This window comes from Anser anser (genome assembly GCF_964211835.1).
Source record: "Anser anser genome assembly, chromosome: 3".
Taxonomy (NCBI): domain Eukaryota; kingdom Metazoa; phylum Chordata; class Aves; order Anseriformes; family Anatidae; genus Anser; species Anser anser.
Genome location: NC_139722.1, coordinates 95,234,795 through 95,248,807, shown reverse-complemented (window position 1 = coordinate 95,248,807; position 14,013 = coordinate 95,234,795). Strand labels below are relative to the sequence as shown.

At 43.1% G+C, this 14,013-nt stretch overlaps 1 protein-coding gene across 1 annotated transcript in view; it reads right to left on the bottom strand.

Moving 5' to 3' along the window:
• The window catches only part of LOC310896630 (uncharacterized protein), a 108,572-nt gene that overhangs the window by 79,200 nt on the left and 15,359 nt on the right, over positions 1 to 14,013 (bottom strand). Inside the window, exons 3-4 of the mRNA XM_083829117.1 lie at positions 11,945 to 12,608; positions 8,062 to 8,752 (exon numbers count right to left, since the gene is read on the bottom strand). The gene's annotated coding sequence lies outside the window, so the exon portion shown is untranslated. The remainder of the gene's footprint in view (positions 1 to 8,061; positions 8,753 to 11,944; positions 12,609 to 14,013) is intronic.

Genomic DNA, 14,013 nt, shown 5'->3' with positions numbered 1-14,013 from the left:
TTAATGTCTCGTTACATCCTCAAAGTTACCAAAGAATGAGGGAAGGAAATAATAATTAGTCTTCAAGAAAAGATCTAAGGTAAATTATTCTATATTGCTCATACTTACTCAGGAAACATGACTTGGACATACATAAACTTTCAAATTCTGCTCTGTACAGAAATAAAGGAATTGTTCCTTAAATGATTCCTGGGAGCCAACTGATCATAACTGATTAAACCTTCTCAAACTTGCCAGTTCCTGAAACACTTCCTGTTTTTTTCCCACGTGATGCTGCATTCCTCCAGTCATAGAGCTAAACCCGCAGCACTGTGCAGAGGAATGCTTCCTTCAGCTTGCAGCGTACAACTGCAAACATATCTCAACTTTCAGAGGTGCCAAAAGCAGCTCATACCACTGGAGTGAAGAGGACTCAGCCCTTTTATAAAGGAGTGTACACAGTTTCCACCCCTACAGCTGCAGTCTTCCCCTACTAACAGCCCAGGCTGGGTCCTCTCTCACTTGAAAAATTTAATATGGCTCAGCACTGGTTCACAAACTTATAAAGGCTACAGAGAAGATGAATGAGAAGCAACCATTCGCTTTATCTTGCATACAAGAAATAAGGTACACCTAATTAATTTTTAAAAGAGCACATTTAAAATAACACCGGATAAGACCGAAACCCTCTGCAATGGGTTGTTGCAGAGACGTTCAAGATGGGACTTTGTCAATCCCCTTGTAGGATAAGTCCCCTGGTAACCACTACCATCTGGATGCAACCCACAGGACCGAAGTCCTGTTTTCCTGCAGCTGTGAGGGTGTACCGCATAAGAGCAGCACTGTGCACACCACTTCTGCACCCTCATCAAAGCTGTTGCCCCCATAAGACAAAATAAAGGTTAAGAGGGGTGAGATGGACTTTTGGTCAGGAATAACATGGCTTTTCTGACTGAAGTGCATTTGTATTGTCATTGGTTGTGTTTGGCTGTCACATCTATGGAGACTGCAAACACTGGGCAATTTTCCTCTGGTGTGTACACAGAGCTAGGCACAGCAGTGCTCCTATCATGATTGCAGCCTCCTGATATTACTGCAGGGCAAACATGGTAATATTAACAATTAGTCAGTGACTCAGATAAGGCTCTCACAGATATAAATTCCCCATCCAAATCACTGAGGTTGCGTGGTAGTATAAACTGTTTTGACAAAAAACTATAGCACTCTTCCTCACCCTGGCACGTGTGTTCTCACCCTCTCCCACAATCACTTACATGATCCTAGGGAGCAGGTTCACAGAGCTCAGCACTTCTTTTTCAGGTTACTTTTTGGCTGGATCATCTCCCTGAAACAGTGCAATAGTCACACGAGCATTGGTGCTGGTGCAAAAGAAGTGATAATCGTGAATTACTGCAGAGGGGAAGTAAAGAAAGGATGAGACCTGACACGGAGCGTGTCCTAAAGCTTGATCAAAAGAGAAGGCTGTGGTCATTGTGAACCAAAGGGGGTTTTCTAAACCACAGAATTGCACAGCCCCAGCCTCAGAGACGCTCATACTGAATTCCTCTGCAAAAAAAAATCATAGAAAAAAATTGCAGAACCAGGCTGTGGAGAGACAAGCAGATCAGAGACCTCCAGTGGGCATATACTTGGCAGACTGTGACAATCCCAGGCAATTACAAAGCAACAAAACTGCCAGAAATTAACTGCTATGCACAAGAGGAGTCCTTCCAAACACCTATGTTTGGCCCCTAAAAACAAATTATAGTTGAGAGGTCTCAGACAACCCCCCCATCTTCAGAGGTTCCCGTTGCATACAAAACTGATCAGCAAGAAACCAAGGGAAATAGATTGATCTCAGACATCTTCAGCAACTCAGTTTGCTGCTACTCCAGGCTCCAAGTACAACTCTCTTGTCTGCAAAGCCTTCACATGGCCCAAGCATACCAGCTGCCCAAAAAGAAAATTGCTTATAATTTTACTGATAGGCTCCTCTGCTCAGAGAAGCTTTTCATTTTTCAGATATACATAAAACTCTTTCATTCTCAAAATGTACCTCTCAACAGAAATGGCCATCAAGAGTAGATGGTAATGAAAAGCTGTAAGTAATACCGGGCTACAATTTATATTCACCAAAACACATGGAGCTATTTAAGGAAAAGCTCAAGTACAAGTAATTCCTTCTCTACACAGAGCTGGCCCTAACCAACACTTCAAGAGGTTAGAAAATCTGCCCAAAACATTTCCAAAGTCCCACAACCAGAACAAGAGGGAATAAATAAGTCTCTACAGACAAGTGGCTTGTCTCCTTGCTCCAGGTAGCCTGAGCACTTTCCATCAATGCAAGGCAGAAAGCCCAAGGTTCAGCAGGAATGCTCTGGAGACAGGGAACCAACTCAGATCAGTGCCAAAGGACTGTGATGGCTTTCTCCCAGGTGCCTCTGGAACTACCTTAAACCTTAACCTAGCTTTCTATTTAAACTGATTTACATTTGTTCTACTTGATAATGAACTTAGCCAAAGCTGTTTATAAACCCTGGGAGGATTCCCCAGCTGGCTTTGGCTCAGATCCTTTTCTGATCACAGGGACATGAGGCCCAGAGTTTGGCCGCCAGTCATATTTCAACAGCTATCGATCACACAATTTTTGTATTACAGAGACCCATTCCAAATAGTTAAAAAAATCCCCCTCTAACCCCTCAAGTTTAATTTCTCCCATAGAAAAAAAAAAATAGAATCAAAGAAACACTGACATGTTTCTTCAAATCAAAACATTGTCAGATCAGACACTGGCACAAGTTCAGACCTCACATTTGTGGGGCTGGATCAAAGCGGAGCCCCAAACCCAAGGAATGAACAAGTCTGGATCTCTGTGCTGTGTTTTTTTGGATACCAACGTCATTCCTACCATGTGCATTTCTTGAAGGTAAGGGCTTAGGTGTTTCCTAGCGTAGCAGGATGATACAGCAGCACAGCACTGATACAGAACAACAACCAGCAGGACTTGGGGAAACCGGGAAGGCAAAGAAAGAAGCAGCCTAGAGAACCAGCGAGGGCAGATAGCTGGAGGGAAAACTGCCTGTATGTGGATTGCAATGCATCAAAGAGGTGTTGGGAGCCTTCGGCAGGTGGCTACTGCATCGGCCAGTAAGCAACACCCTCTTTAACCACTTAAAATGATGATCTGAAGGGAGCTCCTGCTCCTGTGGCCCCAAGGCCCTGCTCGATACCTGCTCTGAAAGTCACCCTTCTCCCCACCCTGCCTCCTGTGTATAACACCAGTAAAGCACTGCGAAATACGGCACAGGGACAGCGCTTGTGGAGACCTGCCCAGGCATTTTTAATCACAGCGCTGTCTGAAGCTGCTCCGAGCAGATTACGTATGCAGATGCAAAAGTGCCCGGGGTGAAATCCCGGCCCTGTCACATTAACAGCACCCATGCTCAAAGGCCTGCCAGGGCTTTTCACAAAAACAGGACCGTGCACACAATTTTGGCTGTATGCAGAGAAGCAGGGAAAACTATTTCAGCCTGGCCCAGACTAACATAAATAATACCCAGTAAAATGCCATGAGGCTCAGACAGTTAGGTCTGCAAGGGCCTGTACCTCGTTCAAAGCCCTTGTAGGACTCTGCAAAAGGCTGACAACTGATGATACTGTTGACACTTAGCTCTTTTCAAGAATTTATTTCTTGTATCAGGAAAAACAGTGAAAGTTCTCTTATTCTTTGTGGACTGTTAACATACATACACACACACATATATATATGTGTAAGGTTTTCTTTCTTGTACTTCAGTCAGTCACAATTAGCTCTCCTATAGAAACCCAAGGGTGACAGCCTAGATAGTGTCACTGAAAGCATGCAGGACCAGGGGAAGGTGACTCTAAGTAACTACAATGCTCTCTATTTAGTTTGCCTTAGCTCAAGTGAAACAAAAAAATGGGAAGAAATGTGTAAAACAGAAAAGGAGAACAGATCATTTTGGCATCTGCAAAGAGGGAAATGCTAAAGGGTCCCCATTTAGACTGTCACTCTGAAGTCCACTCTAGCAAAGCTGAGGAAAAACATCATCAGGGGATTTGGAAAAGATTATCAGCCTACATCATATATTTTATAGCAATTCTTGGTTAAAACTGATCAGCTAGACTTAGTCCCATTGGGCTCTAAGTTCAGATTTTGTGGATACTTCCAATTTCATACAGATTTACCCGATTTCCAGCTTTAGAGCACACCCATCTTTTGGGAGGGTTTAATTGCGGAGACCAAGTGGCCTATGCCTGTGTATTTTAGCTAGGCTAGTCATCAATCCCTTTGCAAAGATGCAAACATACCACAATTCTGCAGCACGTTTGCCTTACCTTGTAATGTTAGCAAACAAGGATGACCACAAAAAGCATGCCAGGCATTTCCATTCAGCTGCTAAATCTGAAACATTTTGCTTATAGAAAGTCTGCCAGTTATAAAAATAACTTCATTCCAGGTGGTTGGCGGTGGGTTGGGGGCGGTCAACAGGACATCAGTAGTGCTGTCCACACACAAACATCATGTTTTCGCCAAGAACATTTAAAAAAAAATCTGGATGACATATGAGGAACACCTACAATTTTCTGTGCATGACCCACTAAATGTATTGCTCCAGCTGATCTGAATTATATCCTACATTTGCAGATTTATTTCAAAGGGCATTTATAACTAAAAGAGGAAAAAACTGAAATCAGAGTCTTATAATTTCCATAGAGTGCTCCTTTCTGTGAGGAAAAGCTATTGCTTCTTTTGAAGACAGGAGAGATCAAAATGCTAATACCAACAACATGTGAAAACTAACTTCCAGCTCAGGTCAGAGCAGAATACTTTCTAAGGCTTGATGAACTTTTCAAATGCTTGGCAAAGCCTTTCAACTTCGGCAAAGCCAAAGGTTTCCTAAAGCCACAGCAGTATCTGATGAGACACTTAAATCCTGAAGTTGCCACAAATTACTATATCAGGACAACTGTATGGTATCTGGCTCTTTCTGATGTCTTTACCCTAATTGCTCCAGTTATTCAGTCTAACGATAAAAGTTACAACCAAATTGAAAGAGTAACAAAGATGGGCTGGGTTATTACAATGAACAAAAGTGCACGTTTAATTTTTGAAGTGTAAGGGCTATCCCTTGACATGTGACCAATGCAAAGATGTGGGGTTCATACCTTCCCTGATCCATCCCAGGCTGAGAGACCTTTGTGTGATGTCCCTTTCAGCTGCTTGAAGTGTGACACTGCAACTTGTATTGTCTTCAACTGCCATTTCAGAGTCTTAGATGGCAAGTTCGTGCAAACAGGCGCAGTTTATCCAGCTAAAGCGTTCCCCAGCCCACAGACTATCCCATCATATTCATGTTGTGTGGTACCAGAACCTTTTCAAGGCAGGGTAGCATGAGTACTGCACTTCTCTGTGCAGCAAGCCCAGCATTAAAGCACTTGTATCTGGTCTGCCAAAGACCAGAGTTGTAAATGAAGCATCTGAATTTCCACAATTCACAATCTACAGAGTTTACTACTTGGAAAATAGTTTACTACTTTACGTTGCAATCAAAGAAAACCTTCTAACATTCATTCTCTGTTAATTTTACCTATATCTTTTGAACAAAAGAGGACATCAAGAAAAAAGCATGCATGATGGGGATGAAAAGACAAGAGAAAAAGATGCAGAAAGGTCAGAAAAATTAATGGTGAAAAACTCTGACCTTTTTTTCTTTTCTTTACTACTGATATTAATCAGAGATTGTTCATACTCACTGAAGCTGTGAACACACCATGAAATGCAAACTTCCCCCTTCACACTTTAAAGAAATTAGAACTGAATTCTCTGCCCAGATTCCTGGGACACACCGAGGCAAAGGTCTCAGTCCTGACCTCCAGCACAACACCTGGCTAGCTGACGCGAAACAGAGTTTCCAAAATGCTTGTCACATGAGCTTTAAGAAAGCCACAATAAATGCTTCTCAGAATTGAAATAAATGAGAATCCTGGAGTACCCTGAATGTCCAGCCTAAGGAAATTAATCTATCATTAACACTTCTTCATCATACTCTACAGGCACAATGTGTCTTCTTAGATGGTGCCTTCATAATGCTTTTTGGGAGACTAGGAATAAATCTCCTTTGTCTTGATTACTTATTGCCCCCTCCCCCAGTAAGTTCCGAAGTGCCCTTCACCACTACAGTGCCAGAGTGACTTGCAGCTGTGCATTGCGGTGTGGCCAACCTCTATCATGTGTGCTTTGCTCTTCCTGTGAATGAATTTGGAGTCCTGTGTGTGCACTGTAAGCTCTTGTTTTACATATGACTGGTTATTTATGATAATGACAGGCAATGGTGCAGCTTGTGCTAAAAGCAGTTCCTGTTTCATGGTCCTGTATTAAGACCCTCCTGGGGAAGTTGCATGTCAGGGCTGAATCACTCTCGCAGTTCATCACCGCCAAAAGTAGCGTGTCCTACACTCCAGCCCTGCCCTCTCCTCTCCGTCCCACTCATGCTAACGCACCCTTTCTCTTACATCAGACTCTAGTGTTCATCAGAGCCTTCACTGAGCTGATTCAGTTCATTAACTCAGAAGCAAACAATTCACTTTTTTTTGTCACATTAGTTTTCTTCCAGGCCAGCGAATTGAATCCGTCTTGCTCAGGACCTGACGGGCACTAGACTTGCTGCAGGCCAGGGGGAGCTGGCAGCCAGGAGGAAAAGAGGAGCAATGAGGATGGGGTGCAGGATGTCCCCAGTGCAGAGATATGACTGGCTGTTACACGTTGCTTTACCTTCAGCAATCTGACCCTGACTGAAGAAGGTTTCAAGGCAGCTGAGGAGCGAAACCACCAGTTGCAGCTCTCCTCCTCGAGCTCTCAGCAGCCGTCCACAAACCCTTACTCCAGGCCATTATGGACCCTGACAACCAACAGGGAGACTTTGACCTAATTTAATACCCTACGGAAAGCCAGGGCAAGGCTTTCCTGTGAGTGTTGATGCACCTACAACAGACACTGTTGATCATGAAATGCACATCACAGCTTTCTGACTGTTTCCTAATGGCTAACAGTTTAAGCCATTTCATCACCTGCAACCAACTTGAAAAAAAACAAACAAACAAACAAAAAAGACAAGTCTGTGCAGAGCAATGGACAAAGGAGATAACAGAAGAGCACAAAGTTTGCCATATTCTTAATCCCAAAGGTCTTCCTCTTTTTATGCCTATTGCAGATCACCTGCCCCTCCTTGACTACTCCTGCTCCTTCCCAGCCTTCTACACAACTTCCTCCTATTTGCCTACCTCCTCATGCACAGAGACCTCCCTAAATATCTCTACAGCTGCGCCAGCCTATTCCTTTTATTAAGCCTCCAAGAGCATTTTTCTGCCATGTGTGTTTACAAGAAAGAAATCAACTACTAATTAATGTCAGAAAAGCAAAAAGCTAACACTTATATAATTATGTTTGTATTTGCACATGAACATGTATCAAATGCATACTTACTTTAATACGTATAGTATATTTAATATCACTGTTTTCTTCCTTCCCCATTCATTGCATGCCAGGGCATCAATCTAAACTGCACTGGAGCTTAATTCCTTTGAATTGTTTGGAAATCTCATTTTAAGGTGCAATGCTTTAATACACTGGAGGTTTGCCTAACTTCATCCAGTTTATTCACATAAAAAATAACACACATCACTTAACCTGACTTCGTGTGAGCCAACACTCCTTTCCAACAATGAAAGCGATTCGTTACTTTTTCTCCAACAATAGCTAAGAGGGAAAGGTTCCTTTTCCACAGCTGTTTCTTGAAAACCTACCGGTATACTACAATGACTGACAGAGCTTTCAATAGAGTAGGTTGGACGCTTATTCATCATGAATTGATCCAAGCCCTTGATAACCTGATAAAAGATGCAGTTGACTGCTTTGTAAAACAGCCAGGATTTCAAAGACTGTGTAAAACAGTGCATAGCATAGTATTTAACCAATTTTCTCAAAGGCAGAGTTAATCTGCATAACTCATTTTTTCAGTGATACTCATCTACATATTAGCCTTACACACAAAATCCGACCTCCGTTACATGTACGGTTTCAGTTGAATTTCTGGCTTCTCTTCTTACTGTGTTTTGCCTCCCAAACGTATTGCTTGTAACTTCCTAGCTAAAGTAAATGGGTTCAATTCAGATATAGCAGTTAGCGCTTGTGCAAGCGGCTCCCTTGAAACCTTCCTCTGCCACCACTACAGCATCCGTGATACCATCAGGCCTGGGTAAAGTTACCATCCATAGCAGAAAGGTTTCCAAAAGCCGCTCTTGCCACCTTTCAACTCGGCAATGAATTGAAGCACTGCTGCTAGGCGGGGAAAACCCCTGCTGGAAAAGCAGCTCTGAAGTTACAGAGGAGGAAAGCAGACAGGTCCCTTTAGGTGGTAAAAGAGGTTATGGTTTCCTTCCAATAACAGTTACTGTAGCCTTTGATATTCTATATACTTTATCATTTTCCCCCGCTTTTTTGGAATAGCAGCTGTGATAACACAGAGCTCATCTTCGGCACTGCCCATCGCTGTGCGGAGGGAAACCGGTGAGGACGGAGAAAACACTTGTTGGGAGCCCTCGGCTTGCTTCAGCCAGGAGGCACGAGATGAGTCGCCATCCGACCCGGCAGTCAGAGGTCACCCCGCCGGGGAGCCACCGAGTTGTTCAGTCCACTCACAGCTAATCCCCGGTGAGTGCCTCTCGCTAAAGGATTTCTTTATTCCTCTGGCTGAAAAAAAATAACAACAGAGTTAACAAGCCCAGTAAAAATCCATGACTCAGGCAAATCCTTAAGGATCAAGTGGAGAGGGGGAGGGAACATAAACTAATCCGAGAGTCCAAAATGTCTTTTGCCAAAGCCTTTTAAAACACAAAAACTTCACTGGGGTCTCCTCGTTAGTGGCGATTACAGAGGAGGCATTTCTTTCTTTCTGAACTAAGAATCTCTCCTCAAGAACACAAACAAGGGTGCCCATTGACGTGATGCAGTGCTTTCTAATCCATCTGACCAGCTGGCTTTGTATATCCTTTATGCATACTGTGGGAGGAGAAAGAAAGGCTTCTCGGGGAGGAGAGCCTCCGTCTCCACGGCGGAAATTCTGGTTTTGCTTTTAGATGGCCTGCAGTGCGCCTGGGGAACAGATATAAACTTTTCTTAAATAGAAACACTTACAGGACATTGTTTAGAATATCATCAGTGACTCACCTAAGTTATAAATGATATTTTCATTTTTTCCCGCCCTAGAGAAAATTACAAATGTCTCAGACATTAGTTCTACCGCTAGTTTCCAAATCTCAAAACACCAGCCATTAGCCGGCACGATGGACTCACTGTAACACTGAGCCTTCCGGAGGTTAAAGTAAAAGCATTAGAAGTCACTAAATTCTGGCAGATGCCTCACAAACGAGCATGAGGACAAGACCGGCCAGCACATACACTGCAGAGAGAAGCAGAGGTACATGGCAAAGGCCTGGATGACCTGTGACCACCAGTTCCCAGTGCTTGTTTTCCAGATCCATTTCTGGAGCTGGATGTGGGAGAAGTGCACCCTCAGCTGCTGTCACCCCTTCTGGTGGTTTCTAGCTTGGGGCAGCATCAGTGTAAGAGCTCAGTGCTGCAGAAAGCACGCGCCAACCTCCATCCCGTCCCAGCCGTGGGCCATGGCCCCTTCCCCAGGGCACCGTCTCCAGCATTCACTCCTCCTTTCACAGAGCCAATTTCATTTATTGCAGTAGCAATATTGCACCAGGTTTATGTCACTTTAGTGAGCTGAACCTTGGCACAGAGCAATCCAACACGTGCAGAAACCAGTACAAGGTGACTGCCAGCACCACAACAACTGGGAATGAACACAGGCGTGGGGGCAGGATCTTCCCCTTTTCATAGCACCATTATTCTGCTCTGGCTGATTCTGCCTTATGACACCATGCCCCAGGACATATCTTTACCTTCGCACTTCAAGTCCCTAGTCCAAGATCACTCTTTCTTCAAAGCAGCATCTCTAGAAAGCACTTTGGCTGTTGACTTTCCTGTCCTACCACCCACGCACCTTCTCTCTTTTTTTTCTTTTTTTTTTTTCAAATACCAACAACAAACTATAGCAAGTGTTGCACCCAGCACAGCTCTTTTTACTGAAAATTAATTCTTGCAGCATGAAAATTCGAATTTCTTTTCCAAAGTTTATTTATGGATTCATAAGTCATGAGTTTGCATGCAACATATCTTCAATTCAGGAACATCCACTGAAAGCTGGTACAGAACCCTGAACACACCTGAGGCAAATTAATCTGAAATCTTACAGGGGGACACAGCTTTTCCCCAAATACCTTCTCCCCACATAGCCTCTACTCAGTCAACTCCAATTGCCCAATTTTTTTCTGGACTTCAAAATTTTTGTTGTTTTGTATGATTTACATCAAATAACACAGCTGTTGTCTCCCTTGCTGTCTCACACCTCATTCTATTTCACAGCTCATGTCTTTAACTGAAGAAGTCATCTCCATTTTGCTTCACATCTGTGAGCAGAAAATTGGCGAAACCATTGTTTCCCTAGCAAAACTCTGACCCCTAACCCTAGTATGAGGGGCACAGGTGTAAGTGCTGTTGGGGGCAGCACCAGGAGGTGCTGCAGCAGCGCTGAGCTGGGTTAGAGCAGGTGCAGGATGAGGCTTGGAGTCAACAGTTCACTGTTTTTTCGAAAGCAGTTAGAACTCGCAGCTGTGTTTTGACCAGCTTCCATAACATGATGCCTACGTGGGAGCCCTTCACAGGCACCACTGCCACTGAGCCCCCAGCAGAACCAGAAGCATGGCAAAGCCTTCGACAGTACACGCTTGGCAGGGCTAATGCAAACACAGCCTTTACGAGCTCTGGAGATGTGAGTCAGAGCTCACCTCTTTCTGCAAACTCTTTCCCCTCCCTTCATATCAGAATTATTTCCATCTGCCTGCTGGTGAAAGATGTCTTCTTAAGCAATATACATTCAGACACTTGGGTTACATCTTGAAGGACTATCCTGCCCTAGCATTAAAAACAGTGCAGAAAGGTTCTTTTGAATGGTGCTAGCAAAGGAAATTTTAAGTTCATGAGCAGTTAACAACTTATGTGGTTACTCTGTTCTGTGTTTCCAAGGAACAAATGTGCATTATCTATATAATAAAGCAATTGGAAGACATGACTGAGAACTTGTATTTAATTCTAGAAATATTGAAGAACAATTTAATCATTGCTCTGATGGTCCCAATCCAGAGTTGACAGCTCTAAGGATAAAGTCATTTAGCATTGTGCAATGCAGGAGTGAAACAACACAGGGAAGTACTGCATGAGATAGCCTGGGTGAAGATACACATCTACCAGGAGCAGTCTAGCTATTTTTTTCCTCTTAAGCCAGTTTCCCCTCAAAGCTGTGAGTAAAAGAAACAAAAGGCTAGATACTTAAGACTTTTTAAACATAACTAGTCTGCTTCATTTTTCATGTCTTTCATTTGCTGGGGCTTTGCAATTTGCCTCCAACCTCCCCACTGTGAAGTCCTCAGTCAAGTCAAACCTGTTTGCCATTTGTGTGTGTGAGTGCCCTTAGACCCAAGCCCAGCCAAGAGTTTAGAGTAAACAGACCTACCCAGGGAGGAGCTGGAATTTGAACAGCAAATCATTTATGTCCCAAACAATTACTCCCTCTCCAGGTGAGGGAACGCAGCAACATTTCTGGTGTCTAAGCAAATTTCTCTGCAGCAGTTGGAAAGATGGGAGATTGGTCTTTTTTCATCACAGGTAGGGCAGTGCCTTAGAAAGACTCATCAACAACAACAAAAAAATGCTTAGCTAACTAGTCTGCTCCTTTTGCTTGCCTACTGCTGATTTGTTGAGCTAATATTTTAAGAACAGTGGTTATGTAGGTACATCCTGGAACCACCCTCTTACCTCAATGATTGTGTCCAAATTGTTCTGCTGAGTATCTTACACAAGACGTGCATAAGTAATGCATTCTGCTTCTGGTGAGTTTGGTTGCTCTAGCTAACAAGGAGCACCACATGGTGAGCTTCCCATACTGGAGAATGCCTCAAACTGCACTTCTCGACATAGGGCTCATCCTTCTTTTGCACAAAGCTGACCTTTCAAAGAAGATTAAACCTAGGCAAGCAATTGAAAAGCCTGAGCAAGCTGAGACCTGGCAACAAAGCCAAACACTAGCACAAAGGAATCACAAAGGGGAAAGAAAAGGGTAGGAAAAATAGAGAAGAGCAGAGCAGGGACCAGAGAGGGCCTTCAGCGTGGAAAGGTGACAATATGAAGCACTAAAATCACCCCTCTCCATTTCCCTTTCCCACCACCACCACCAGTTTAGGGATGCTCAGATTCAGACCTGTGAACCGTGCTGCTACATATGCATGATGTAATTACACTGGGTAGTCCACTCACCTTTTGATCATTTGAAATGTAAATGACAAGTCTACCTCTGTGGGTAGAGTACGTTCCATGCAAGACCTGCACATCCCACTCCCCACAGGAAAACATCTCCCTTCTAGGTTGTCACAGAAGATTTCTCTGAAGACAGGTCAGGGTGCTGGAGGCCAAGGTAGGTGAGCTACAGAATCAGTATGGAGGGGTATCAATGCCAGGCTGTAAACCAGAAGAGTAACTTCAAAGAAATCTGTTGAAACACCGAGTATTGCTCATGATATCATCTTTTCTGCCTCTTTTCCCAAAGCCCAAGGATTCAGGCTTTGTATGCACAGAAATGGAAGAAGATACCAAGATAACATGCACAAACTACATGGCCCACATTTGTCACACACATCCTGTTATTCATAAACAAGAACCCGTCACGAATTAAGACAGATACAAGATTGATACTAGCCAACAATACCTTGATAATCATATAGATAATATGCATGGTTTTCTGTTTTAGTGAGTAAGTAAAGTATTAGCTGAAAACTTACATGAAAGATGTGAGGAAAGATGGCCAATGGGACTACAAGTTTAAAAAAAAAAAACAAAAAACACAACATAAAACTCACAGAGGTTGGGAAATACACTAATGAAGGTGGATGGTGCAACCATCATTTGCCTCCCTTGTCATTATGAGGCCGTCCTTATTACATGATCACACATTGTTTTTGCCTGGGCTCCTGCCTCATTCAGTGCATAATTGTAATGAAAATGAAGGTAAATGTTTTAATGCTAAATGTCTTGGAAGCTTAATGTAGGTGTCACTGCAGCTTTGCTTATGAGACATGTAGCATATGTTTCTGCCCACACTGAAACACAGTTAAAGCTGAAAAGCATATGTTAAGCACCAAGAATTTTATTCAGTGTGATCGGTCTGGTTATATAATCTCAATCTAGCCTGAGTGACGAGCGAACTTTGGATCTCCGATTAGCTTTGTTGTCAGCAGGTGTTACGCTCTGTTGTGACCTGTTTTAACCACACCTATAATCATACAGTGAGCTAAAGGTAACTCCTGAGATTGTCTTTTATCTTTAATCACTTCCTGTTCACACTTCATTCCGCCAACACCTCCTGTCAGGATTATTGCTGTTTATTTCCCATGAATATCTAAGAATATCATTCATCCTGGCAATAAAGGTTTCCATGCAGTGAGGTATGCTACAGAAGTGACCTGTAGTATTTCCTAAAAGGTTACTTGACTGACTTGTTAGTTGGGAAAATAAACAGGAAGACCTACATTGTCTGTCATAAAAAGCAATAGTATTAGGCGGTCGGAGATCATTGAGGCAGTTATTCCAGTGTAGTTCTCTAGAAATGAGAAAGTCTCATACATAGATTTAATCATCTACTAGTAGCACCAGTATTATGGGTCTGATCTTGAAAGTTCTTACTCATGTTGAGTTGTTTCCTCTTACAAATACTCAGATGAGCCCCAGTTGCAGATTTTAGATAAACTGTGTTGGTCATTTACTACTCAGATCCAAGATTTCTAAGAGGTGCTGGTTTTATCTAGTCCACGGATCCTAACTGCACATACAAC